The sequence below is a fragment of the Lepisosteus platostomus genome, chromosome 4 (genome assembly GCF_059453375.1).
Source record: "Lepisosteus platostomus isolate fLepPlt1 chromosome 4, fLepPlt1.hap1, whole genome shotgun sequence".
In the NCBI taxonomy this organism is placed as follows: Eukaryota; Metazoa; Chordata; class Actinopteri; order Semionotiformes; family Lepisosteidae; genus Lepisosteus; species Lepisosteus platostomus.
Genome location: NC_142614.1, coordinates 70,605,183 through 70,628,616, shown reverse-complemented (window position 1 = coordinate 70,628,616; position 23,434 = coordinate 70,605,183). Strand labels below are relative to the sequence as shown.

Sequence of the window (23,434 nt, the reverse complement as noted above, 5' to 3'; positions counted from 1 at the left end):
TTCTCCGCCCACTGTGAGCTCCAACAGTGAAAAATCCGTCTTCCTTGCAGAAGCGAGACACCTTACGCCGGCCATAAGTAAATATGCTCCCACTCAAATGCGTCGTCCCACTCTGTACTCTGCGGACGTCAGCGGGTAGCGGGTGCGATGCTGAGGATCTTGATATTTCAGCGGTGATTGCGTGGCAGCGCACAATTCCCGTTGCCTTTGCGCTCTGGTATGCTGGGAATAGTAGCTGGAAATACAGGAGATGATAAGAAAGCGATACCCGGGCTCATCGTTTAGTTTCCTCCCTCCTTCTCATATAGAATCGAGTAGGCAAGGATCTGGAGCCCAGATTTACTTATTATTTCTAGCAATGCAGGTCATTCTAAAGGCGCACACACACAACTCTCTCCGAGTGGGCATCTTTTCAACACCACGAAATTCCCTGCCAGGTAAATATACATCTTTGGTGAAAACAAAACGACTGAAGAGAAGAAAAACGACCTCGATACAGAACGCCAGCCGAACAAGTCTCCTCAGCCGCTTCGGCTGGGTCTCTTTTCAGCTGGCGATAGATAAACCTTTACTCGATCCTTTGCGGACTTGTAAAACTTGTAATAAACATATACAGTATATAAGGTTGATGATGAGAATAAAACACGCTCACGCCAATACACAAGCACCCGCGTCTCCGCACAGCTGACAGAGAAGGAGACGACAGAGCCGCACTGACTGCACGTGTGGACAGGGGGATGAGAGAGCGCCTCCTGCTGGTAAAAGCTTACAGCACCCGGTATTCCCAGGCGGTCTCCCATCCAAGTACTGACCAGGCCCGACCCTGCTTAGCTTCCGAGATCAGACGAGATCGGGCGTGTTCAGGGTGGTGTGGCCGTAAGCGAGAGCAGAGCTCACTGGCGCCCTTCTTATAGAGAGCACCGCTCCCTCACTTGTTTTACGACGCTGCTTTTTTTCCTTTGCGTTTTTTCTCCATCCCCCTTTCTCTCTTCACTGCCCTCGTCCCCGCTCTTTAATTTCACTCTTTCTTCCTTCCGATGAGGACGGAGCTGCGGGAGGAAGGGCGCTATAGAGGACCGCTGATCGCTGGAGAGCTGCCGCTGTGCTTTGACATCTGAGCTCTGTGGAAAACGACCTCGATACACTTCGGAAAAGCGCGACTCCCACAACGCCAGCCGAAGCGCTGGGTCTTTTTTCTTCCAGCTGGCGATAAATAAACCTTTACTCGATCCTCTGCGGACTTGTCAAACTGGCGACTATATATGTTGTTTTTTGAAAATATTTTTTTATTAAACGTATAAAGAATTTACAAATACAAATACAACCGGAGGATCAAAATGGGTACAAGAGAACAAACAGAAAAATAAACAATTAACCGCCAGAGGTAATAAGTAAGTTATATGATTCAATTGTATTTTTTACATATATTATACGTTTTCCGTGCTTTATTCTCACATTTTTAATAGAATTTAAATAGTGTTTCAGCTCCACCTTAAAAGTACTAACAAGGGGAGTATTATTGGACCATTTGGATTTATGGATGTGAAATTTACCAAGAATGATTAATAAATTGACTATAAATAAATGCTCTTTTTCCAAATTTTCTATTAAACAATACAATAAAATATCAAAATCCTTCAATCTAAAAAAAACCTTTAACTGCCTGCAAATAAAACTCTGTAAATCCGTCCAAAACAGTTCCACAAAACTACACCTCACAAATAAATGCACCAAAGATTCCTCCGGGGACTAAGAAGCAGCGAGTTACCGTTAAAAAGAACCCGAATGACTACAGAGAGTTGTAACGGTAAATACGGTGTTGTTTCCCTATGTACACCCTAAATGAGTATAAAGGGGTATTTTATAGGATTGGGACAAGACGAGCAAGATGGATATTAGATTTTAACCGAGTGCACTGAGGCCGTAGCCAGTTTCTAGACATCTACTGGGGGTAGGGATATCTGTTTACTGATTTGTAAGTAATGGGTTTCACATGCTCCTTGTATTTTCTGTTCCTTCATTCTTTATAGAGACTTATGTTTAGCACCGTTTGTTAAGTGTATGCGATTGAAAGTCTTATACTGATCATTGCCGTGATACAGGTCTCAGTGAGGGCCTATTTCTGCACGCGCTGCGTATTACCGTATTTTGGGTAGATAAAAATATCATTATATGTCATTTTTGTTTTGTTTTTTAACTAAGAACAGATCAGACCACATACTCACCTAGAAATAAAGAACCCCAGAAATATATTTGTGTCCTGTGCTGATTATTCTTTGCCAGGCTACAGTATATAAGGTTGATGATGAGAATAAAACACGCTCACGCCAATACACAAGCACCCGCGTCTCCCCACAGCTGACAGAGAAGGAGACGACAGCGCCGCACTGACTGCACGTGTGAACAGGGGGATGAGAGAGCGCCTCCTGCTGGTAAAAGCTTACAGCACCTGGTATTCCCAGGCGGTCTCCCATCCAAGTACTGACCAGGCCCGACCCTGCTTAGCTTCCGAGATCAGACGAGATCGGGCGTGTTCAGGGTGGTGTGGCCGTAAGCGAGAGCAGAGCTCACTGGCGCCCTTCTTATAGAGAGCACCGCTCCCTCACTTGTTTTACGACGCGGCTTTTTTTCCTTTGCGTTTTTTCTCTCCTTCCCCCTTTCTCTCTCTTCACTGCCTTCATCCCTGCTCTCTTTCCCTTCACTTTTTCACTCTGGCTTAAATAGAAAAAAGAACAGCTGATACAACCGAACCAAGCAATTATGCAGCTGTATGTCTAACGTCTTTCATGGAAGGTTTGGAAATGGAAATTACAACTAAAATAGAGCCTGATCTGTGAGGCAATAGGATTCGAGTGGACAGGCGGCATGGATTTAGTTAAGGTACGTCTTGCTTAACGTCTTCAATTTCTCTGAACAAGCAACGGCAATAGATACCATCCGAAAATAAAATGTCAGCTTTTGATAAAGTTTCTAGTAAGCTATTAATTCTCAGTTGCAGGTGGTCGGCTTTCAGAGAAAATGATTCGAGCTCTATCATCACGAGAGAGGCAAAGGACCAAGTAGAGGCTAATTCCACGCTTAAAAGTAGAAAGAATTAAATTGAAACGTTTGGCGTCTTCAGGTGTGAGAAATGAGCGCAAGACGAAAGGAACCTACTCCGATAACGGCTCAGGCTGGTGTAGGGTCCGGCCTGTTTAACTACAATTAGACGATACATAAATAGGCATTGTCCTTTCAAAAGCAGGCTTTTGAATTTGTTGCCAATAGTATTTTTTAGAATATACAGCACAGATTTTTGGAGTTTAAGAGATCAAAAAACATCCATACTGCGTAGTAACACTTCAAACACTACATTTAGTGTTGAGAAACGTAAAGTTAATACTGACGAAACAATGCTTAACCTAAGCGAAGGCCAGAACTGAGTTCGATATTGCCTATGCTTACTGCAGAAGCAACACACAACCAAGGCACCTAAAGCTGCATTACTCGCAGATGTAACACAGCACACTTCCTGTACTGCCTCCTCCCCTCGTGTTATGTTGTTCTTATTATTTCTAGCAATGCAGGTCATTCTAAAGGCGCACACACACAACTCTCTCCGAGTGGGTATCTTTTCAACACCACGAAATTCTTTGCCAGGTGAATATACATCTTTGATAAAAACAAAACGACTGAAGAGAAGAAAAACGACCTCGATACAACTCCCCCCAGAACGCCAGCCGAACAAGTCTCCACAGCCGCTTCGACTGGGTCTCTTTTCAGCTGGCGATAGATAAACCTTTACTCGATCCTTTGCGGACTTGTAAAACTTGTAATAAACATATACAGTATATAAGGTTGATGATGAGAATAAAACACGCTCACGCCAATACACAAGCACCCGCGTCTCCCCACAGCTGACAGAGAAGGAGACGACAGAGCCGCACTGACTGCACGTGTGGACAGGGGGATGAGAGAGCGCCTCCTGCTGGTAAAAGCTTACAGCACCCGGTATTCCCAGGCGGTCTCCCATCCAAGTACTGACCAGGCCCGACCCTGCTTAGCTTCCGAGATCAGACGAGATCGGGCGTGTTCAGGGTGGTGTGGCCGTAAGCGAGAGCAGAGCTCACTGGCGCCCTTCTTATAGAGAGCACCGCTCCCTCACTTGTTTTACGACGCGGCTTTTTTTCCTTTGCGTTTTTTCTCTCCTTCCCCCTTTCTCTCTCTTCACTGCCTTCATCCCTGCTCTCTTTCCCTTCACTTTTTCACTCTGGCTTAAATAGAAAAAAGAACAGCTGATACAACCGAACCAAGCAATTATGCAGCTGTATGTCTAACGTCTTTCATGGAAGGTTTGGAAATGGAAATTACAACTAAAATAGAGCCTGATCTGTGAGGCAATAGGATTCGAGTGGACAGGCGGCATGGATTTAGTTAAGGTAGGTCTTGTTTAACGTCTTCAATTTCTCTGAACAAGCAACGGCAATAGATACCATCCGAAAATAAAATGTCAGCTTTTGATAAAGTTTCTAGTAAGCTATTAATTCTCAGTTGCAGGTGGTCGGCTTTCAGAGAAAATGATTCGAGCTCTATCATCACGAGAGAGGCAAAGGACCAAGTAGAGGCTAATTCCACGCTTAAAAGTAGAAGAAATTAAAATTGAAACGTTTGGCGTCTTCAGGTGTGAGAAATGAGCGCAAGACGAAAGGAACCTACTCCGATAACGGCTCAGGCTGGTGTAGGGTCCGGCCTGTTTAACTACAATTAGACGATACATAAATAGGCATTGTCCTTTCAAAAGCAGGCTTTTGAATTTGTTGCCAATAGTATTTTTTAGAATATACAGCACAGATTTTTGGAGTTTAAGAGATCAAAAAACATCCATACTGCGTAGTAACACTTCAAACAGTACATTTAGTGTTGAGAAACGTAAAGTTAATACTGACGAAACAATGCTTAACCTAAGCGAAGGCCAGAACTGAGTTCGATATTGCCTATGCTTACTGCAGAAGCAACACACAACCAAGGCACCTAAAGCTGCATTACTCGCAGATGTAACACAGCACACTTCCTGTACTGCCTCCTCCCCTCGGGTTATGTTGTTCTTATTATTTCTAGCAATGCAGGTCATTCTAAAGGCGCACACACACAACTCTCTCCGAGTGGGCATCTTTTCAACACCACGAAATTCTCTGCCAGGTAAATATACATCTTTGGTGAAAACAAAACGACTGAAGAGAAGAAAAACGACCTCGATACAGAACGCCAGCCGAACAAGTCTCCACAGCCGCTTCGACTGGGTCTCTTTTCAGCTGGCGATAGATAAACCTTTACTCGATCCTTTGCGGACTTATAAAACTTGTAATAAACATATACAGTATATAAGGTTGATGATGAGAATAAAACACGCTCACGCCAATACACAAGCACCCGCGTCTCCCCACAGCTGACAGAGAGACGAAAAAGCTGCACTGCACGTGTGGACAGGGGGATGAGAGAGCGCCTCCTGCTGGTAAAAGCTTACAGCACCTGGTATTCCTAGGCGGTCTCCCATCCAAGTACTGACCAGGCCCGACCCTGCTTAGCTTCAGACAGACGAGATCGGGCGTGTTCAGGGTGGTGTGGCCGTAAGCGAGAGCAGAGCTCACTGGCGCCCTTCTTATAGAGAGGACTGCTCCTTCACTTCTTTTACGACGCTGCTTTTTTTCCTTTGCGTTTTTTCTCTCCTTCCCCCTTTCTCTCTCTTCACTGCCTTCATCCCTGCTCTCTTTCCCTTCACTTTTTCACTCTGGCTTAAATAGAAAAAAGAACAGCTGATACAACCGAACCAAGCAATTATGCAGCTGTATGTCTAACGTCTTTCATGGAAGGTTTGGAAATGGAAATTACAACTAAAATAGAGCCTGATCTGTGAGGCAATAGGATTCGAGTGGACAGGCGGCATGGATTTAGTTAAGGTACGTCTTGCTTAACGTCTTCAATTTCTCTGAACAAGCAACGGCAATAGATACCATCCGAAAATAAAATGTGAGCTTTTGATAAAGTTTCTAGTAAGCTATTAATTCTCAGTTGCAGGTGGTCGGCTTTCAGAGAAAATGATTCGAGCTCTATCATCACGAGAGAGGCAAAGGACCAAGTAGAGGCTAATTCCACGCTTAAAAGTAGAAAGAATTAAAATTGAAACGTTTGGCGTCTTCAGGTGTGAGAAATGAGCGCAAGACGAAAGGAACCTACTCCGATAACGGCTCAGGCTGGTGTAGGGTCCGGCCTGTTTAACTACAATTAGACGATACATAAATAGGCATTGTCCTTTCAAAAGCAGGCTTTTGAATTTGTTGCCAATAGTATTTTTTAGAATATACAGCACAGATTTTTGGAGTTTAAGAGATCAAAAAACATCCATACTGCGTAGTAACACTTCAAACACTACATTTAGTGTTGAGAAACGTAAAGTTAATACTGACGAAACAATGCTTAACCTAAGCGAAGGCCAGAACTGAGTTCGATATTGCCTATGCTTACTGCAGAAGCAACACACAACCAAGGCACCTAAAGCTGCATTACTCGCAGATGTAACACAGCACACTTCCTGTACTGCCTCCTCCCCTCGTGTTATGTTGTTCTTATTATTTCTAGCAATGCAGGTCATTCTAAAGGCGCACACACACAACTCTCTCCGAGTGGGCATCTTTTCAACACCACGAAATTCTCTGCCAGGTAAATATACATCTTTGGTGAAAACAAAACGACTGAAGAGAAGAAAAACGACCTCGATACAACTCCCCCCAGAACGCCAGCCGAACAAGTCTCCACAGCCGCTTCGGCTGGGTCTCTTTTCAGCTGGCGATAGATAAACCTTTACTCGATCCTTTGCGGACTTGTAAAACTTGTAATAAACATATACAGTATATAAGGTTGATGATGAGAATAAAACACGCTCACGCCAATACACAAGCACCCGCGTCTCCCCACAGCTGACAGAGAAGGAGACGACAGAGCCGCACTGACTGCACGTGTGGACAGGGGGATGAGAGAGCGCCTCCTGCTGGTAAAAGCTTACAGCACCTGGTATTCCCAGGCGGTCTCCCATCCAAGTACTGACCAGGCCCGACCCTGCTTAGCTTCCGAGATCAGACGAGATCGGGCGTGTTCAGGGTGGTGTGGCCGTAAGCGAGAGACTAGCTCACTGGCGCCCTTCTTATAGAGAGCACCGCTCCCTCACTTGTTTTACGAAGCTGCTTTTTTTCCTTTGCGTTTTTTCTCCATCCCCCTTTCTCTCTTCACTGCCCTCGTCCCCGCTCTTTAATTTCACTCTTTCTTCCTTCCAATGAGGACGGAGCTGCGGGAGGAAGGGCGCTATAGAGGACCGCTGATCGCTGGAGAGCTGCCGCTGTGCTTCGACATCTGAGCTCTGTGGAAAACGACCTCGATACACTTCGGAAAAGCGCGACTCCCACAACGCCAGCCGAAGCGCTGGGTCTTTTTTCTTCCAGCTGGCGATAAATAAACCTTTACTCGATCCTCTGCGGACTTGTCAAACTGGCGACTATATATGTTGTTTTTTGAAAATATTTTTTTATTAAACGTATAAAGAATTTACAAATACAAATACAACCGGAGGATCAAAATGGGTACAAGAGAACAAACACAAACAGAAAAATAAACAATTAACCGCCAGAGGTAATAAGTAAGTTATATGATTAAAGTTTATATTATATGTTTTCCGTGCTTTATTCTCACATTTTAATAGAATTTAAATAGTGTTTCAGCTCCACCTTAAAAGTACTAACAAGGGGAGTATTATTGGACCATTTGGATTTATGGATGTGAAGTTTACCAAGAATGATTAATAAATTGACTATAAATAAATGCTCTTTTTCCAAATTTTCTATTAAACAATACAATAAAATATCAAAATCCTTCAATCTAAAAAAAACCTTTAACTGCCTGCAAACAAAACTCTGTAAATCCGTCCAAAACAGTTCCACAAAACTACACCTCACAAATAAATGCACCAAAGATTCCTCCGGGGACTAAGAAGCAGCGAGTTACCGTTAAAAAGAACCCGAATGACTACAGAGAGTTGTAACGGTAAATACGGTGTTGTTTCCCTATGTACACCCTAAATGAGTATAAAGGGGTATTTTATAGGATTGGGACAAGACGAGCAAGATGGATATTAGATTTTAACCGAGTGCACTGAGGCCGTAGCCAGTTTCTAGACATCTACTGGGGGTAGGGATATCTGTTTACTGATTTGTAAGTAATGGGTTTCACATGCTCCTTGTATTTTCTGTTCCTTCATTCTTTACGGAGACTTATGTTTAGCACCGTTTGTTAAGTGTATGCGATTGAAAGTCTTATACTGATCATTGCCGTGATACAGGTCTCAGTGAGGGCCTATTTCTGCACGCGCTGCGTTACAGAGCCACTACCGTATTTTGGGTAGATAAAAATATCATTATATGTCATTTTTGTTTTTTTTTAACTAAGAACAGATCAGACCACATACTCACCTAGAAATAAAGAACCCCAGAAATATATTTGTGTCCTGTGCTGATTATTCTTTGCCAGGCTACAGTATATAAGGTTGATGATGAGAATAAAACACGCTCACGTCAATACACAAGCACCCGCGTCTCCCCACAGCTGACAGAGAAGGAGACGACAGCGCCGCACTGACTGCCAGTGTGGACAGGGGGATGAGAGAGCGCCTCCTGCTGGTAAAAGCTTACAGCACCTGGTATTCCCAGGCGGTCTCCCATCCAAGTACTGACCAGGCCCGACCCTGCTTAGCTTCCGAGATCAGACGAGATCGGGCGTGTTCAGGGTGGTGTGGCCGTAAGCGAGAGCAGAGCTCACTGGCGCCCTTCTTATAGAGAGCACTGCTCCTTCACTTCTTTTACGACGCTGCTTTTTTTCCTTTGCGTTTTTTTCTCTCCTTCCCCCTTTCTCTCTCTTCACTGCCTTCATCCCTGCTCTCTTTCCCTTCACTGTTTCACTCTTGCTTAAATAGAAAAAAGAACAGCTGATACAACTGAACCAAGCAATTATGCAGCTCTATGTCTAACGTCTTTCATGGAAGGTTTGGAAATGGAAATTACAACTAAAATAGAGCCTGATCTGTGAGGCAATAGGATTCTAGTGGACAGGCGGCATTGATTTAGGCAAGGTAGGTCTTGCTTAACGTCTTCAATTTCTCTGAACAAGCAACGGCAATAGATACCATCCGAGAATAAAATGTCAGCTTTTGATAAAGTTTCTAGTAAGCTATTAATTCTCAGTTGCAGGTGGTCGGCTTTCAGAGAAAATGATTCGAGCTCTATCATCACGAGAGAGGCAAAGGACCAAGTAGAGGTTAATTCCACGCTTAAAAGTAGAAAGAATTAAAATTGAAACGTTTGGCGTCTTCAGGTGTGAGAAATGAGCGCAAGACGAAAGAAACCTACTCCGATAACGGCTCAGGCTGGTGTAGGGTCCGGCCTGTTTAACTACAATTAGACGCTTAATAAATAGGCATTGTCCTTTCAAAAGCAGGCTTTTGAATTTGTTGCCAATAGTATTTTTTTAGAATATACAGCACAGATTTTTGGAGTTTAAGAGATCAAAAAACATCCATACTGCGTAGTAACACTTCAAACACTACATTTAGTGTTGAGAAACGTAAAGTTAATACTGACGAAACAATGCTTAACCTAAGCGAAGGCCAGAACTGAGTTAGATATTGCCTATGCTTACTGCAGAAGCAACACACAACCAAGGCACCTAAAGCTGCATTACTCGCAGAGGTAACACAGCACACTTCCTGTACTGCCTCCTCCCCTCGTGTTATGTTGTTCTTATTATTTCTAGCAATGCAGGTCATTCTAAAGGCGCACACACACAACTCTCTCCGAGTGGGCGTCTTTTCAACACCACGAAATTCTCTGCCAGGTAAATATACATCTTTGGTGAAAACAAAACGACTGAAGAGAAGAAAAACGACCTCGATACAACTCCCCCCAGAACGCCAGCCGAACAAGTCTCCACAGCCGCTTCGGCTGGGTCTCTTTTCAGCTGGCGATAGATAAACCTTTACTCGATCCTTTGCGGACTTGTAAAACTTGTAATAAACATATACAGTATATAAGGTTGATGATGAGAATAAAACACGCTCACGCCAATACACAAGCACCCGCGTCTCCCCACAGCTGACAGAGAAGGAGACGACAGAGCCGCACTGACTGCACGTGTGGACAGGGGGATGAGAGCGCGCCTCCTGCTGGTAAAAGCTTACAGCACCTGGTATTCCCAGGCGGTCTCCCATCCAAGTACTGACCAGGCCCGACCCTGCTTAGCTTCCGAGATCAGACGAGATCGGGCGTGTTCAGGGTGGTGTGGCCGTAAGCGAGAGCAAGGCTCACTGGCGCCCTTCTTATAGAGAGCACCGCTCCCTCACTTGTTTTACGAAGCTGCTTTTTTTCCTTTGCGTTTTTTCTCCATCCCCCTTTCTCTCTTCACTGCCCTCGTCCCCGCTCTTTAATTTCACTCTTTCTTCCTTCCAATGAGGACGGAGCTGCGGGAGGAAGGGCGCTATAGAGGACCGCTGATCGCTGGAGAGCTGCCGCTGTGCTTTGACATCTGAGCTCTGTGGAAAACGACCTCGATACACTTCGGAAAAGCGCGACTCCCACAACGCCAGCCGAAGCGCTGGGTCTTTTTTCTTCCAGCTGGCGATAAATAAACCTTTACTCGATCCTCTGCGGACTTGTCAAACTGGCGACTATATATGTTGTTTTTTGAAAATATTTTTTTATTAAACGTATAAAGAATTTACAAATACAAATACAACCGGAGGATCAAAATGGGTACAAGAGAACAAACAGAAAAATAAACAATTAACCGCCAGAGGTAATAAGTAAGTTATATGATTCAATTGTATTTTTTACATATATTATACGTTTTCCGTGCTTTATTCTCACATTTTTAATAGAATTTAAATAGTGTTTCAGCTCCACCTTAAAAGTACTAACAAGGGGAGTATTATTGGACCATTTGGATTTATGGATGTGAAATTTACCAAGAATGATTAATAAATTGACTATAAATAAATGCTCTTTTTCCAAATTTTCTATTAAACAATACAATAAAATATCAAAATCCTTCAATCTAAAAAAAACCTTTAACTGCCTGCAAACAAAACTCTGTAAATCCGTCCAAAACAGTTCCACAAAACTACACCTCACAAATAAATGCACCAAAGATTCCTCCGGGGACTAAGAAGCAGCGAGTTACCGTTAAAAAGAACCCGAATGACTACAGAGAGTTGTAACGGTAAATACGGTGTTGTTTCCCTATGTACACCCTAAATGAGTATAAAGGGGTATTTTATAGGATTGGGACAAGACGAGCAAGACGGATATTAGATTTTAACCGAGTGCACTGAGGCCGTAGCCAGTTTCTAGACATCTACTGGGGGTAGGAATATCTGTTTACTGATTTGTAAGTAATGGGTTTCACATGCTCCTTGTATTTTCTGTTCCTTCATTCTTTACGGAGACTTATGTTTAGCACCGTTTGTTAAGTGTATGCGATTGTAAGTCTTATACTGATCATTGCCGTGATACAGGTCTCAGTGAGGGCCTATTTCTGCACGCGCTGCGTGACAGAGCCACTACCGTATTTTGGGTAGATAAAAATATCATTATATGTCATTTTTGTTTTTTTTTAACTAAGAACAGATCAGACCACATACTCACCTAGAAATAAAGAACCCCAGAAATATATTTGTGTCCTGTGCTGATTATTCTTTGCCAGGCTACAGTATATAAGGTTGATGATGAGAATAAAACACGCTCACGTCAATACACAAGCACCCGCGTCTCCCCACAGCTGACAGAGAAGGAGACGACAGAGCCGCACTGACTGCACGTGTGAACAGGGGGATGAGAGAGCGCGCCTCCTGCTGGTAAAAGCTTACAGCACCTGGTATTCCCAGGCGGTCTCCCATCCAAGTACTGACCAGGCCCGACCCTGCTTAGCTTCCGAGATCAGACGAGATCGGGCGTGTTCAGGGTGGTGTGGCCGTAAGCGAGAGCAGAGCTCACTGGCGCCCTTCTTGTAGAGAGCACTGCTCCTTCACTTCTTTTACGACGCTGCTTTTTTTCCTTTGCGTTTTTTTCTCTCCTTCCCCCTTTCTCTCTCTTCACTGCCTTCATCCCTGCTCTCTTTCCCTTCACTGTTTCACTCTTGCTTAAATAGAAAAAAGAACAGCTGATACAACTGAACCAAGCAATTATGCAGCTCTATGTCTAACGTCTTTCATGGAAGGTTTGGAAATGGAAATTACAACTAAAATAGAGCCTGATCTGTGAGGCAATAGGATTCGAGTGGACAGGCGGCATTGATTTAGGCAAGGTAGGTCTTGCTTAACGTCTTCAATTTCTCTGAACAAGCAACGGCAATAGATACCATCCGAGAATAAAATGTCAGCTTTTGATAAAGTTTCTAGTAAGCTATTAATTCTCAGTTGCAGGTGGTCGGCTTTCAGAGAAAATGATTCGAGCTCTATCATCACGAGAGAGGCAAAGGACCAAGTAGAGGTTAATTCCACGCTTAAAAGTAGAAAGAATTAAAATTGAAACGTTTGGCGTCTTCAGGTGTGAGAAATGAGCGCAAGACGAAAGAAACCTACTCCGATAACGGCTCAGGCTGGTGTAGGGTCCGGCCTGTTTAACTACAATTAGACGCTTAATAAATAGGCATTGTCCTTTCAAAAGCAGGCTTTTGAATTTGTTGCCAATAGTATTTTTTTAGAATATACAGCACAGATTTTTGGAGTTTAAGAGATCAAAAAACATCCATACTGCGTAGTAACACTTTAAACACTACATTTAGTGTTGAGAAACGTAAAGTTAATACTGACGAAACAATGCTTAGCCTAAGCGAAGGCCAGAACTGAGTTAGATATTGCCTATGCTTACTGCAGAAGCAACACACAACCAAGGCACCTAAAGCTGCATTACTCGCAGAGGTAACACAGCACACTTCCTGTACTGCCTCCTCCCCTCGTGTTATGTTGTTCTTATTATTTCTAGCAATGCAGGTCATTCTAAAGGCGCACACACACAACTCTCTCCGAGTGGGCGTCTTTTCAACACCACGAAATTCTCTGCCAGGTAAATATACATCTTTGGTGAAAACAAAACGACTGAAGAGAAGAAAAACGACCTCGATACAACTCCCCCCAGAACGCCAGCCGAACAAGTCTCCACAGCCGCTTCGGCTGGGTCTCTTTTCAGCTGGCGATAGATAAACCTTTACTCGATCCTTTGCGGACTTGTAAAACTTGTAATAAACATATACAGTATATAAGGTTGATGATGAGAATAAAACACGCTCACGCCAATACACAAGCACCCGCGTCTCCCCACAGCTGACAGAGAAGGAGACGACAGAGCCGCACTGACTGCACGTGTGGACAGGGGGATGAGAGCGCGCCTCCTGCTGGTAAAAGCTTACAGCACCTGGTATTCCCAGGCGGTCTCCCATCCAAGTACTGACCAGGCCCGACCCTGCTTAGCTTCCGAGATCAGACGAGATCGGGCGTGTTCAGGGTGGTGTGGCCGTAAGCGAGAGCAAGGCTCACTGGCGCCCTTCTTATAGAGAGCACCGCTCCCTCACTTGTTTTACGACGCGGCTTGTTTTCCTTTGCGTTTTTTCTCTCCTTCCCCCTTTCTCTCTCTTCACTGCCTTCATCCCTGCTCTCTTTCCCTTCACCGTTTCACTCTGGCTTAAATAGAAAAAAGAACAGCTGATACAACTGAACCAAGCAATTATGCAGCTGTATGTCTAACGTCTTTCATGGAAGGTTTGGAAATGGAAATTACAACTAAAATAGAGCCTGATCTGTGAGGCAATAGGATTCTAGTGGACAGGCGGCATGGATTTAGTTAAGGTAGGTCTTGCCTAACGTCTTCAATTTCTCTGAACAAGCAACGGCAATAGATACCATCCGAAAATAAAATGTCAGCTTTTGATAAAGTTTCTAGTAAGCTATTCTCAGTTGCAGGTGGTCGGCTTTCAGAGAAAATGATTCGAGCTCTATCATCACGAGAGAGGCAAAGGACCAAGTAGAGGCTAATTCCACGCTTAAAAGTAGAAAGAATTAAAATTGAAACGTTTGGCGTCTTCAGGTGTGAGAAATGAGCGCAAGACGAAAGGAACCTACTCCGATAACGGCTCAGGCTGGTGTAGGGTCCGGCCTGTTTAACTACAATTAGACGATACATAAATAGGCATTGTCCTTTCAAAAGCAGGCTTTTGAATTTGTTGCCAATAGTATTTTTTAGAATATACAGCACAGATTTTTGGAGTTTAAGAGATCAAAAAACATCCGTAGTAACACTTTAAACACTACATTTAGTGTTGAGAAACGTAAAGTTAATACTGACGAAACAATGCTTAACCTAAGCGAAGGCCAGAACTGAGTTAGATATTGCCTATGCTTACTGCAGAAGCAACACACAACCAAGGCACCTAAAGCTGCATTACTCGCAGAGGTAACACAGCACACTTCCTGTACTGCCTCCTCCCCTCGTGTTATGTTGTTCTTATTATTTCTAGCAATGCAGGTCATTCTAAAGGCGCACACACACAACTCTCTCCGAGTGGGCATCTTTTCAACACCACGAAATTCTCTGCCAGGTAAATATACATCTTTGGTGAAAACAAAACGACTGAAGAGAAGAAAAACGACCTCGATACAACTCCCCCCAGAACGCCAGCCGAACAAGTCTCCACAGCCGCTTCGGCTGGGTCTCTTTTCAGCTGGCGATAGATAAACCTTTACTCGATCCTTTGCGGACTTGTAAAACTTGTAATAAACATATACAGTATATAAGGTTGATGATGAGAATAAAACACGCTCACGCCAATACACAAGCACCCGCGTCTCCCCACAGCTGACAGAGAAGGAGACGACAGAGCCGCACTGACTGCACGTGTGGACAGGGGGATGAGAGAGCGCCTCCTGCTGGTAAAAGCTTACAGCACCTGGTATTCCCAGGCGGTCTCCCATCCAAGTACTGACCAGGCCCGACCCTGCTTAGCTTCCGAGATCAGACGAGATCGGGCGTGTTCAGGGTGGTGTGGCCGTAAGCGAGAGCAAGGCTCACTGGCGCCCTTCTTATAGAGAGCACCGCTCCCTCACTTGTTTTACGAAGCTGCTTTTTTTCCTTTGCGTTTTTTCTCCATCCCCCTTTCTCTCTTCACTGCCCTCGTCCCCGCTCTTTAATTTCACTCTTTCTTCCTTCCAATGAGGACGGAGCTGCGGGAGGAAGGGCGCTATAGAGGACCGCTGATCGCTGGAGAGCTGCCGCTGTGCTTTGACATCTGAGCTCTGTGGAAAACGACCTCGATACACTTCGGAAAAGCGCGACTCCCACAACGCCAGCCGAAGCGCTGGGTCTTTTTTCTTCCAGCTGGCGATAAATAAACCTTTACTCGATCCTCTGCGGACTTGTCAAACTGGCGACTATATATGTTGTTTTTTGAAAATATTTTTTTATTAAACGTATAAAGAATTTACAAATACAAATACAACCGGAGGATCAAAATGGGTACAAGAGAACAAACAGAAAAATAAACAATTAACCGCCAGAGGTAATAAGTAAGTTATATGATTCAATTGTATTTTTTACATATATTATACGTTTTCCGTGCTTTATTCTCACATTTTTAATAGAATTTAAATAGTGTTTCAGCTCCACCTTAAAAGTACTAACAAGGGGAGTATTATTGGACCATTTGGATTTATGGATGTGAAATTTACCAAGAATGATTAATAAATTGACTATAAATAAATGCTCTTTTTCCAAATTTTCTATTAAACAATACAATAAAATATCAAAATCCTTCAATCTAAAAAAAACCTTTAACTGCCTGCAAACAAAACTCTGTAAATCCGTCCAAAACAGTTCCACAAAACTACACCTCACAAATAAATGCACCAAAGATTCCTCCGGGGACTAAGAAGCAGCGAGTTACCGTTAAAAAGAACCCGAATGACTACAGAGAGTTGTAACGGTAAATACGGTGTTGTTTCCCTATGTACACCCTAAATGAGTATAAAGGGGTATTTTATAGGATTGGGACAAGACGAGCAAGATGGATATTAGATTTTAACCGAGTGCACTGAGGCCGTAGCCAGTTTCTAGACATCTACTGGGGGTAGGAATATCTGTTTACTGATTTGTAAGTAATGGGTTTCACATGCTCCTTGTATTTTCTGTTCCTTCATTCTTTACGGAGACTTATGTTTAGCACCGTTTGTTAAGTGTATGCGATTGTAAGTCTTATACTGATCATTGCCGTGATACAGGTCTCAGTGAGGGCCTATTTCTGCACGCGCTGCGTGACAGAGCCACTACCGTATTTTGGGTAGATAAAAATATCATTATATGTCATTTTTGTTTTGTTTTTTTACTAAGAACAGATCAGACCACATACTCACCTAGAAATAAAGAACCCCAGAAATATATTTGTGTCCTGTGCTGATTGTTCTTTGCCAGGCTACAGTATATAAGGTTGATGATGAGAATAAAACACGCTCACGCCAATACACAAGCACCCGCGTCTCCCCACAGCTGACAGAGAAGGAGACGACAGCGCGCACTGACTGCACGTGTGGACAGGGGGATGAGAGAGCGCGCCTCCTGCTGGTAAAAGCTTACAGCACCTGGTATTCCCAGGCGGTCTCCCATCCAAGTACTGACCAGGCCCGACCCTGCTTAGCTTCCGAGATCAGACGAGATCGGGCGTGTTCAGGGTGGTGTGGCCGTAAGCGAGAGCAGAGCTCACTGGCGCCCTTCTTATAGAGAGCACCGCTCCTTCACTTCTTTTACGACGCTGCTTTATTTCCTTTGCGTTTTTTTCTCCTTCCCCCTTTCTCTCTCTTCACTGCCTTCATCCCTGCTCTCTTTCCCTTCACTGTTTCAGTCTTGCTTAAATAGAAAAAAGAACAGCTGATACAACTGAACCAAGCAATTATGCAGCTCTATGTCTAACGTCTTTCATGGAAGGTTTGGAAATGGAAATTACAACTAAAATAGAGCCTGATCTGTGAGGCAATAGGATTCGAGTGGACAGGCGGCATTGATTTAGGCAAGGTAGGTCTTGCTTAACGTCTTCAATTTCTCTGAACAAGCAACGGCAATAGATACCATCCGAGAATAAAATGTCAGCTTTTGATAAAGTTTCTAGTAAGCTATTAATTCTCAGTTGCAGGTGGTCGGCTTTCAGAGAAAATGATTCGAGCTCTATCATCACGAGAGAGGCAAAGGACCAAGTTGAGGTTAATTCCACGCTTAAAAGTAGAAAGAATTAAAATTGAAACGTTTGGCGTCTTCAGGTGTGAGAAATGAGCGCAAGACGAAAGAAACCTACTCCGATAACGGCTCAGGCTGGTGTAGGGTCCGGCCTGTTTAACTACAATTAGACGCTTAATAAATAGGCATTGTCCTTTCAAAAGCAGGCTTTTGAATTTGTTGCCAATAGTATTTTTTTAGAATATACAGCACAGATTTTTGGAGTTTAAGAGATCAAAAAACATCCATACTGCGTAGTAACACTTTAAACACTACATTTAGTGTTGAGAAACGTAAAGTTAATACTGACGAAACAATGCTTAACCTAAGCGAAGGCCAGAACTGAGTTAGATATTGCCTATGCTTACTGCAGAAGCAACACACAACCAAGGCACCTAAAGCTGCATTACTCGCAGAGGTAACACAGCACACTTCCTGTACTGCCTCCTCCCCTCGTGTTATGTTGTTCTTATTATTTCTAGCAATGCAGGTCATTCTAAAGGCGCACACACACAACTCTCTCCGAGTGGGCATCTTTTCAACACCACGAAATTCTCTGCCAGGTAAATATACATCTTTGGTGAAAACAAAACGACTGAAGAGAAGAAAAACGACCTCGATACAACTCCCCCCAGAACGCCAGCCGAACAAGTCTCCACAGCCGCTTCGGCTGGGTCTCTTTTCAGCTGGCGATAGATAAACCTTTACTCGATCCTTTGCGGACTTGTAAAACTTGTAATAAACATATACAGTATATAAGGTTGATGATGAGAATAAAACACGCTCACGCCAATACACAAGCACCCGCGTCTCCCCACAGCTGACAGAGAAGGAGACGACAGAGCCGCACTGACTGCACGTGTGGACAGGGGGATGAGAGAGCGCCTCCTGCTGGTAAAAGCTTACAGCACCTGGTATTCCCAGGCGGTCTCCCATCCAAGTACTGACCAGGCCCGACCCTGCTTAGCTTCCGAGATCAGACGAGATCGGGCGTGTTCAGGGTGGTGTGGCCGTAAGCGAGAGCAGGGTTCACTGGCGCCCTTCTTATAGAGAGCACTGCTCCTTCACTTCTTTTACGACGCTGCTTTTTTCCTTTGCGTTTTTTCTCCATCCCCCTTTCTCTCTTCACTGCCCTCGTCCCCGCTCTTTAATTTCACTCTTTCTTCCTTCCAATGAGGACGGAGCTGCGGGAGGAAGGGCGCTATAGAGGACCGCTGATCGCTGGAGAGCTGCCGCTGTGCTTTGACATCTGAGCTCTGTGGAAAACGACCTCGATACACTTCGGAAAAGCGCGACTCCCACAACGCCAGCCGAAGCGCTGGGTCTTTTTTCTTCCAGCTGGCGATAAATAAACCTTTACTCGATCCTCTGCGGACTTGTCAAACTGGCGACTATATATGTTGTTTTTTGAAAATATTTTTTTATTAAACGTATAAAGAATTTACAAATACAAATACAACCGGAGGATCAAAATGGGTACAAGAGAACAAACAGAAAAATAAACAATTAACCGCCAGAGGTAATAAGTAAGTTATATGATTCAATTGTATTTTTTACATATATTATACGTTTTCCGTGCTTTATTCTCACATTTTTAATAGAATTTAAATAGTGTTTCAGCTCCACCTTAAAAGTACTAACAAGGGGAGTATTATTGGACCATTTGGATTTATGGATGTGAAGTTTACCAAGAATGATTAATAAATTGACTATAAATAAATGCTCTTTTTCCAAATTTTCTATTAGACAATACAATAAAATATCAAAATCCTTCAATCTAAAAAAAACCTTTAACTGCCTGCAAACAAAACTCTGTAAATCCGTCCAAAACAGTTCCACAAAACTACACCTCACAAATAAATGCACCAAAGATTCCTCCGGGGACTAAGAAGCAGCGAGTTACCGTTAAAAAGAACCCGAATGACTACAGAGAGTTGTAACGGTAAATACGGTGTTGTTTCCCTATGTACACCCTAAATGAGTATAAAGGGGTATTTTATAGGATTGGGACAAGACGAGCAAGATGGATATTAGATTTTAACCGAGTGCACTGAGGCCGTAGCCAGTTTCTAGACATCTACTGGGGGTAGGGATATCTGTTTACTGATTTGTAAGTAATGGGTTTCACATGCTCCTTGTATTTTCTGTTCCTTCATTCTTTACGGAGACTTATGTTTAGCACCGTTTGTTAAGTGTATGCGATTGAAAGTCTTATACTGATCATTGCCGTGATACAGGTCTCAGTGAGGGCCTATTTCTGCACGCGCTGCGTGACAGAGCCACTACCGTATTTTGGGTAGATAAAAATATCATTATATGTCATTTTTGTTTTGTTTTTTAACTAAGAACAGATCAGACCACATACTCACCTAGAAATAAAGAACCCCAGAAATATATTTGTGTCCTGTGCTGATTATTCTTTGCCAGGCTACAGTATATAAGGTTGATGATGAGAATAAAACACGCTCACGCCAATACACAAGCACCCGCGTCTCCCCACAGCTGACAGAGAAGGAGACGACAGAGCCGCACTGACTGCACGTGTGGACAGGGGGATGAGAGAGCGCCTCCTGCTGGTAAAAGCTTACAGCACCTGGTATTCCCAGGCGGTCTCCCATCCAAGTACTGACCAGGCCCGACCCTGCTTAGCTTCCGAGATCAGACGAGATCGGGCGTGTTCAGGGTGGTGTGGCCGTAAGCGAGAGCAGAGTTCACTGGCGCCCTTCTTATAGAGAGCACTGCTCCTTCACTTCTTTTACGACGCTGCTTTTTTTCCTTTGCGTTTTTTTCTCTCCTTCCCCCTTTCTCTCTCTTCACTGCCTTCATCCCTGCTCTCTTTCCCTTCACTGTTTCACTCTTGCTTAAATAGAAAAAAGAACAGCTGATACAACTGAACCAAGCAATTATGCAGCTCTATGTCTAACGTCTTTCATGGAAGGTTTGGAAATGGAAATTACAACTAAAATAGAGCCTGATCTGTGAGGCAATAGGATTCGAGTGGACAGGCGGCATTGATTTAGGCAAGGTAGGTCTTGCTTAACGTCTTCAATTTCTCTGAACAAGCAACGGCAATAGATACCATCCGAGAATAAAATGTCAGCTTTTGATAAAGTTTCTAGTAAGCTATTAATTCTCAGTTGCAGGTGGTCGGCTTTCAGAGAAAATGATTCGAGCTCTATCATCACGAGAGAGGCAAAGGACCAAGTAGAGGTTAATTCCACGCTTAAAAGTAGAAAGAATTAAAATTGAAACGTTTGGCGTCTTCAGGTGTGAGAAATGAGCGCAAGACGAAAGAAACCTACTCCGATAACGGCTCAGGCTGGTGTAGGGTCCGGCCTGTTTAACTACAATTAGACGATACATAAATAGGCATTGTCCTTTCAAAAGCAGGCTTTTGAATTTGTTGCCAATAGTATTTTTTTAGAATATACAGCACAGATTTTTGGAGTTTAAGAGATCAAAAAACATCCATACTGCGTAGTAACACTTCAAACACTACATTTAGTGTTGAGAAACGTAAAGTTAATACTGACGAAACAATGCTTAACCTAAGCGAAGGCCAGAACTGAGTTAGATATTGCCTATGCTTACTGCAGAAGCAACACACAACCAAGGCACCTAAAGCTGCATTACTCGCAGAGGTAACACAGCACACTTCCTGTACTGCCTCCTCCCCTCGTGTTATGTTGTTCTTATTATTTCTAGCAATGCAGGTCATTCTAAAGGCGCACACACACAGCTCTCTCCGAGTGGGCATCTTTTCAACACCACGAAATTCTCTGCCAGGTAAATATACATCTTTGGTGAAAACAAAACGACTGAAGAGAAGAAAAACGACCTCGATACAACTCCCCCCAGAACGCCAGCCGAACAAGTCTCCACAGCCGCTTCGGCTGGGTCTCTTTTCAGCTGGCGATAGATAAACCTTTACTCGATCCTTTGCGGACTTGTAAAACTGGCGACGTATACAGTATATAAGGTTGATGATGAGAATAAAACACGCTCACGCCAATACACAAGCACCCACGTCTCCCCACAGCTGACAGAGAAGGAGACGACAGAGCCGCACTGACTGCACGTGTGGACAGGGGGATGAGAGAGCGCCTCCTGCTGGTAAAAGCTTACAGCACCCGGTATTCCCAGGCGGTCTCCCATCCAAGTACTGACCAGGCCCGACCCTGCTTAGCTTCCGAGATCAGACGAGATCGGGCGTGTTCAGGGTGGTGTGGCCGTAAGCGAGAGCAGAGCTCACTGGCGCCCTTCTTATAGAGAGCACCGCTCCCTCACTTGTTTTACGAAGCTGCTTTTTTTCCTTTGCGTTTTTTCTCCATCCCCCTTTCTCTCTTCACTGCCCTCGTCCCCGCTCTTTAATTTCACTCTTTCTTCCTTCCGATGAGGACGGAGCTGCGGGAGGAAGGGCGCTATAGAGGACCGCTGATCGCTGGAGAGCTGCCGCTGTGCTTTGACATCTGAGCTCTGTGGAAAACGACCTCGATACACTTCGGAAAAGCGCGACTCCCACAACGCCAGCCGAAGCGCTGGGTCTTTTTTCTTCCAGCGGGCGATAAATAAACCTTTACTCGATCCTCTGCGGACTTGTCAAACTGGCGACTATATATGTTGTTTTTTGAAAATATTTTTTTATTAAACGTATAAAGAATTTACAAATACAAATACAACCGGAGGATCAAAATGGGTACAAGAGAACAAACAGAAAAATAAACAATTAACCGCCAGAGGTAATAAGTAAGTTATATGATTCAATTGTATTTTTTACATATATTATACGTTTTCCGTGCTTTATTCTCACATTTTTAATAGAATTTAAATAGTGTTTCAGCTCCACCTTAAAAGTACTAACAAGGGGAGTATTATTGGACCATTTGGATTTATGGATGTGAAATTTACCAAGAATGATTAATAAATTGACTATAAATAAATGCTCTTTTTCCAAATTTTCTATTAAACAATACAATAAAATATCAAAATCCTTCAATCTAAAAAAAACCTTTAACTGCCTGCAAACAAAACTCTGTAAATCCGTCCAAAACAGTTCCACAAAACTACACCTCACAAATAAATGCACCAAAGATTCCTCCGGGGACTAAGAAGCAGCGAGTTACCGTTAAAAAGAACCCGAATGACTACAGAGAGTTGTAACGGTAAATACGGTGTTGTTTCCCTATGTACACCCTAAATGAGTATAAAGGGGTATTTCATAGGATTGGGACAAGACGAGCAAGATGGATATTAGATTTTAACCGAGTGCACTGAGGCCGTAGCCAGTTTCTAGACATCTACTGGGGGTAGGGATATCTGTTTACTGATTTGTAAGTAATGGGTTTCACATGCTCCTTGTATTTTCTGTTCCTTCATTCTTTACGGAGACTTATGTTTAGCACCGTTTGTTAAGTGTATGCGATTGTAAGTCTTATACTGATCATTGCCGTGATACAGGTCTCAGTGAGGGCCTCTTTCTGCACGCGCTGCGTTACAGAGCCACTACCGTATTTTGGGTAGATAAAAATATCATTATATGTCATTTTTGTTTTTTTTTAACTAAGAACAGATCAGACCACATACTCACCTAGAAATAAAGAACCCCAGAAATATATTTGTGTCCTGTGCTGATTATTCTTTGCCAGGCTACAGTATATAAGGTTGATGATGAGAATAAAACACGCTCACGCCAATACACAAGCACCCGCGTCTCCCCACAGCTGACAGAGAGACGAAAAAGCTGCACTGCACGTGTGGACAGGGGGATGAGAGAGCGCCTCCTGCTGGTAAAAGCTTACAACACCTGGTATTCCCAGGCGGTCTCCCATCCAAGTACTGACCAGGCCCGACCCTGCTTAGCTTCCGAGATCAGACGAGATCGGGCGTGTTCAGGGTGGTGTGGCCGTAAGCGAGAGCAGAGCTCACTGGCGCCCTTCTTATAGAGAGCACCGCTCCCTCACTTGTTTTACGACGCGGCTTTTTTTCCTTTGCGTTTTTTCTCTCCTTCCCCCTTTCTCTCTCTTCACTGCCTTCATCCCTGCTCTCTTTCCCTTCACTTTTTCACTCTGGCTTAAATAGAAAAAAGAACAGCTGATACAACCGAACCAAGC

At 43.7% G+C, this 23,434-nt stretch overlaps 14 non-coding genes and 1 pseudogene across 14 annotated transcripts; all 15 read right to left on the bottom strand.

Moving 5' to 3' along the window:
- Window positions 1-763: 763 nt before the first annotated feature.
- On the bottom strand, window positions 764-882 carry LOC148673758 (5S ribosomal RNA). Its single transcript, XR_015936266.1, has one exon. It is a non-coding gene; the product is annotated as a 5S ribosomal RNA (ribosomal RNA).
- Window positions 883-2,437: 1,555 nt separating this feature from the next.
- LOC148673757 (5S ribosomal RNA) lies at window positions 2,438-2,556 on the bottom strand. The gene has a single exon (XR_015936262.1). It is a non-coding gene; the product is annotated as a 5S ribosomal RNA (ribosomal RNA).
- A 1,419-nt stretch (window positions 2,557-3,975) lies between these two features.
- Window positions 3,976-4,094, bottom strand: LOC148673756 (5S ribosomal RNA). Its single transcript, XR_015936265.1, has one exon. It is a non-coding gene; the product is annotated as a 5S ribosomal RNA (ribosomal RNA).
- Window positions 4,095-5,496: 1,402 nt separating this feature from the next.
- LOC148673755 (5S ribosomal RNA) lies at window positions 5,497-5,612 on the bottom strand (annotated as a pseudogene).
- A 1,420-nt stretch (window positions 5,613-7,032) lies between these two features.
- LOC148673754 (5S ribosomal RNA) lies at window positions 7,033-7,151 on the bottom strand. Its single transcript, XR_015936261.1, has one exon. It is a non-coding gene; the product is annotated as a 5S ribosomal RNA (ribosomal RNA).
- Window positions 7,152-8,707: 1,556 nt separating this feature from the next.
- On the bottom strand, window positions 8,708-8,826 carry LOC148673753 (5S ribosomal RNA). Its single transcript, XR_015936260.1, has one exon. It is a non-coding gene; the product is annotated as a 5S ribosomal RNA (ribosomal RNA).
- A 1,422-nt stretch (window positions 8,827-10,248) lies between these two features.
- Window positions 10,249-10,367, bottom strand: LOC148673752 (5S ribosomal RNA). Its single transcript, XR_015936259.1, has one exon. It is a non-coding gene; the product is annotated as a 5S ribosomal RNA (ribosomal RNA).
- Window positions 10,368-11,931: 1,564 nt separating this feature from the next.
- Window positions 11,932-12,050, bottom strand: LOC148673751 (5S ribosomal RNA). Its single transcript, XR_015936258.1, has one exon. It is a non-coding gene; the product is annotated as a 5S ribosomal RNA (ribosomal RNA).
- A 1,422-nt stretch (window positions 12,051-13,472) lies between these two features.
- Window positions 13,473-13,591, bottom strand: LOC148673750 (5S ribosomal RNA). Its single transcript, XR_015936257.1, has one exon. It is a non-coding gene; the product is annotated as a 5S ribosomal RNA (ribosomal RNA).
- A 1,409-nt stretch (window positions 13,592-15,000) lies between these two features.
- LOC148673749 (5S ribosomal RNA) lies at window positions 15,001-15,119 on the bottom strand. The gene has a single exon (XR_015936256.1). It is a non-coding gene; the product is annotated as a 5S ribosomal RNA (ribosomal RNA).
- Window positions 15,120-16,684: 1,565 nt separating this feature from the next.
- LOC148673748 (5S ribosomal RNA) lies at window positions 16,685-16,803 on the bottom strand. The gene has a single exon (XR_015936255.1). It is a non-coding gene; the product is annotated as a 5S ribosomal RNA (ribosomal RNA).
- Window positions 16,804-18,223: 1,420 nt separating this feature from the next.
- LOC148673747 (5S ribosomal RNA) lies at window positions 18,224-18,342 on the bottom strand. The gene has a single exon (XR_015936254.1). It is a non-coding gene; the product is annotated as a 5S ribosomal RNA (ribosomal RNA).
- A 1,563-nt stretch (window positions 18,343-19,905) lies between these two features.
- On the bottom strand, window positions 19,906-20,024 carry LOC148673746 (5S ribosomal RNA). Its single transcript, XR_015936252.1, has one exon. It is a non-coding gene; the product is annotated as a 5S ribosomal RNA (ribosomal RNA).
- A 1,418-nt stretch (window positions 20,025-21,442) lies between these two features.
- LOC148673745 (5S ribosomal RNA) lies at window positions 21,443-21,561 on the bottom strand. The gene has a single exon (XR_015936263.1). It is a non-coding gene; the product is annotated as a 5S ribosomal RNA (ribosomal RNA).
- A 1,554-nt stretch (window positions 21,562-23,115) lies between these two features.
- On the bottom strand, window positions 23,116-23,234 carry LOC148673744 (5S ribosomal RNA). Its single transcript, XR_015936268.1, has one exon. It is a non-coding gene; the product is annotated as a 5S ribosomal RNA (ribosomal RNA).
- Between the last annotated feature and the right edge of the window lie 200 nt (window positions 23,235-23,434).